Below are 4,432 nucleotides of genomic sequence, written 5' to 3' on the forward strand. Positions count from 1 at the left end.
GGAGGGCTCCATTTTTAGATGGTTCTTTGAGTCTTGTTAGGATTTGTGTCCTGTTCAGAAAGGCGAGACGACGGCGCCTTCCTGAAGATGGAATAATGTTCTTCTCGTCTAGCCTCCGTCTCGGTGGTGAGTCTAGCATTGTTGGCGGGCGTGTGAAGGTGTGTCTTCGATGGATCTATCTTTGGTGGATCTACTCGGATTTGGTAGTCGTTCGTCTCTACGTTCGTCTGTTTTCAGGTTGGATCCTTCCGATCTACGCTACACTTCATCAGTGGCGGTTACTGTTCTGGTGCGCTGGTCCTATGTGGCCTTAACACGACGACTTCCCGACTGTCTACTATAACAAGTTTTGCCCGGCTCCGCGCTGGTTCTATGGGGCCTTAGCACGACGACTTCCCGACTGTCTACTACAATAAATTTTGCCCGGCTCCGGCGAGGAAGGGGCGATGACGGCGGCGCGCCTTCGGCTCGCTTCAGTGCTTGTAGTCGTCGATAGGTGGTCTTCAAATCTGGTTGTAATTTTTACTATTTCTGGTGTTCGTTGTACTGCCATGATTGAAGATGAATAGATTAATTTTTTTCTAAAAAATACAATTAATAAGAAGTGCCGTTGGAGGCGCAGTTGCGCTGCAACATGACATGCAAATCAACTGTATAAATAAATAAAAAAACAGTGAACTTACGCATAGTCGCTTTAAAACTTCTTTTATAGGGAAAACCGAGGAAGTTACTAGTCATTACACGTTCGGAATCTATACATACGGTGATTTCCAGTTTAATCCGCGGTCATCTTGTAGTTGTACCACCGTGCCACGAGCAGGTACCCGCCGAAATTGCCGACGCAGAGCATGGCGAGCAGCCAAAAAAGTAGTCCAAGTGCCCGTGGTTGATGTCGTCGGGGATCCACCCGGGCCGGCCGGCGCTCGTCGTGACACACACCACGACGGACACGAGCGCCGAGCTCGCGTAGTTGCCCAGCGCCAAAGCCGCGCTGGCGAGCCCTGAGCAGATGCTCCGCATGGCGTCAGGCGCTTGGTCGTAGAAGAACTTCATCTGCCCGATGAAAGTGAACACCCCCGCCGCGCCCAATAGTACATAATGGGGCACCTGCCAGAAGATGGACAATGACACGTACTCTGCACCGTCCGTGCCGCGGTACGTGCCGTTGCACGTGACCACGCGGCGCCGTGCGACCTCAAGCATGCCAGCGGCGAGCATGGCGACCGTGAGGATGACGAACCCGATGCCCATGCGCGTCAGCTGCGTGAACCCGCGGCGGTGGCCCGTGAGGTGGCGCGCGAGCGGGACGATGGCGCGGTCGTAAAGCGGCACCCAGAGCATGACGCTGAGCGTGTCGAAGACGGTGAGCACTGCAGCGGGGACGCAAAAGCTGCCGATGCGCGGGTCCAGCGTGTCCCCTTGGAGGATGAAGGTGGTGGACACCTGCGTGTACACGGCGCGAAGATGATGCCGCACGCCCACACCGGCAGCAGACGGAGCACACACTTGATCTCCTCCACCTGTGTAACCGTGCACAGCCGCCACGGGCTCGCTGGCCGCCCCTTGTCGCCCGCCCTCTCTAGGGCCGCCTTGTCCAAGAACCTGAGCGATCGATGACAACCGCAACCCGTGCAATAGATTAATTTGTGTTAAATGAGGTACTAATATGAGTTTGTTGAATTCGTTCCAAGAAAATACACGATGCAACCGCCTCGTCCTTTTTTTCAGATTAGGACTTCTCTGCCTCCCGTAGGCATCGTCATTGATCCACCTCGTCTTCAGTGGCTTTAGGGCCATGCCGGCGTGGTGGATCCCAGCCCTTGCCGCCGGAAGGGCTCCATTTTTAGATGTTCCTTCGAGTTTTGCTTTTTTAGGGGGTGTTCGGTAGCCCGCCGGCTCCTCAACTCCTCGACTCCAACTCCGGAGCCGAACCGAACGCTTCAAAACCTGGTTATGGGAGTGAGAAGCTGGCTATTAGCTACGTGCAAATTTGCCGGAGTCGTGGAGCTGGGTATTTGCTACTCCGAAAAAACAAAGAAGTTGGAGTTGGCAGTTTTTACGGCTGGCTGCCACCGCCAAGTGACTTCGAGCAAAACGGTACGAGGAAATAGCCACGAGCGGACAAAGAAAACAGCCACGAGCGCCTCTTCGCAGCCACCCACCCAACCGGGCCTATAGCCCATGCCCCTTGTACAAGTCACTTGGGCTGCCAGCCCACTCCAAACGGGACGAATATGCACTTTCTGGCCTTTGCGATCGCTGGCTACCAGAAGCTGCTACACCGAACAGATCCATAGCTCCAGGAGTTTAGGTGGGAAGCTGGCTGCTGGAGTTGGGCGATGGAGTTGAGGATTTTGCATTCGTGGGCAACTACCGAACACGCCCTTAGTGTTTGTGTTTTACTGTCTTGCTCAGGAAGACGAGACGATGGCGGTTCCCTGTAGATGGAATAAAGTTCTTCCTGTGTAGCCGTTGTCGCGGTGGTATGTCTGTCATCGTAGATGGGCGTGTGGAGGTGTGTCATCAACGGATCTGTCCTTGGTGGATTTTTCCGGATATGATTGTAGTTCATCTACGTTCGTGTGTCTTCAGGTTGGATCCTTCCGATCGGTGCTACTCTTCAATGATGGTGGCTGCTGTTCTGGTATGCTGGCCCTATGGGGGCTGAGAACTTCCTGACTGTCTACTACAACAAGTTTGGGCTGGCTCCGGCGAGGAAAGGACGATGACGGCAGCGCGCCTTCGACTTGCTTCCATGCTAGTAGTTGTCGCTAGGTCGTCTACGGATTTAAATGTAATTTTTATTATTTCTCATGTTTGTTGTATTATCATGATTGAAGATGAATAAATTGAAAGTCTTCTGCAATAAAATAAATAGAATATAAACGAGGCTATCTAAAATATTAACAGAGGAAAAACTCAACTGCAAAACCACATCGTTTTGGCAAGATTACCGAACGCGTCGAGAGAAGGCTTGTCCCCATAACCCCATCTTTTCGGCAAGATTACCGAACCACATCTTTTCTTCTTTTCTTTTATCTCAAACAGTTTTTTATTTTCAAATCCTTTTCGACCTTTTTTCCCTACATTGTAGGTGCCTTTTCTACCCTGCAACAAAATAATGTGTGACCACGTGACATACGTGTAAGTAATTCAAACAAATCAGAAAATAATAATGTGTGGATGAAATTTGAACCGTACTTTTTTTGTTTTTTTCCATACTTTTCATGTGGTTTTGTCACCAGGAACCCTGGTAACTTATGTGTACTTTTAACCCGGAACTTCTGTGTACATAAAATGTTATTTACGCACCGCATATATGATATCTACGCACAAACACAGTCATAACTTTGACCCGGGGGAAAACCCGTTGAAACATACCCTCCGGAATCTCCTGTCTAAAAAACATGGTAATATATGCACGCATACATGATAACTTACGTATAAAACACCGTGGTAACTTTGATGGGGGACGGTGCATTGTTGAAAACAAACCCATGGTAACTTCTGTGTAAATAATATGGTAATATACACCCTGCAGACCTGATAACTTATGTACAAACACCATGAAAACTCTGAACCGGGCAAACTTTTTGTTGAAAACATACCTCCAGCAACTTCTGTGTAAGTTGCATGATGATTTACGCACCGCGGAGATGATAACCCATGTAAAAACACCATGGTAACTTTTGACCCTGGTATAAAGTTGTTTGAAAGATACCCCTGATAACTATTGTGCAAGTAGCATGATAATATACACATTGGGCCTGATAATTTCCGAATATCGTGGTAACTTTGACCCCCAAGAAAAAACGTTGAAAGTACATCCTCACAACCTATGTGTAAATAACATGAGAATTTATGCATCTCAGGCGCGGTATCTTTACCTAGCCTGCGCCTAGTAACTTCCGATGCGGAAAAAGTCGTCGAAACATACCAACATGGGATCTAATTTCGAAGGTCTCATTGCGACGTCTTTTATCTCGTGAAAACGGATTTTGAATCAAACCGGTGGTTTGAGCTATCAAACATTTCGAATCTTCAAAATAAGAAGAATCTAGGATGACATTAGTTTTTCCCCTCTAGTGCATGCGTGCATGTGCAGGTGGGAAAAAGGTTGGACAATCATTTTCCCTAGTAATTTCTTTGTAAATAGCATGATAACTTACGTACGGCAGACATGATAATTTACGTAGCCCAGACATGGTAACTTTTGACCAGAAAAAGAAGTCCATAGAATCCAGTTTCGAAACTCTCATCGCGATGATTTTTTTATGTGAAAACAGATTTTGAATCGGACCGATGATTTGAGCTACAACACATTTTGAATTTTCAAATATGGAGAATGCAGGATGCCATCATCTTTTCATCCTCTAGTGTATGCATGTATGTACGGAGTTAGAGAAAGAACATTCTAATGCATGCGTACGTG

The 4,432-nt window shown here is 48.0% G+C and overlaps 1 pseudogene; it reads right to left on the reverse strand.

Annotated features, from left to right (window-relative positions):
* Positions 1–775: 775 nt before the first annotated feature.
* LOC119283987 overlaps positions 776–4,432 on the reverse strand; it is a 12,278-nt pseudogene continuing 8,621 nt past the window's right edge.

Source organism: Triticum dicoccoides, chromosome 4A (assembly GCF_002162155.2).
Source record: "Triticum dicoccoides isolate Atlit2015 ecotype Zavitan chromosome 4A, WEW_v2.0, whole genome shotgun sequence".
In the NCBI taxonomy this organism is placed as follows: Eukaryota; Viridiplantae; Streptophyta; class Magnoliopsida; order Poales; family Poaceae; genus Triticum; species Triticum dicoccoides.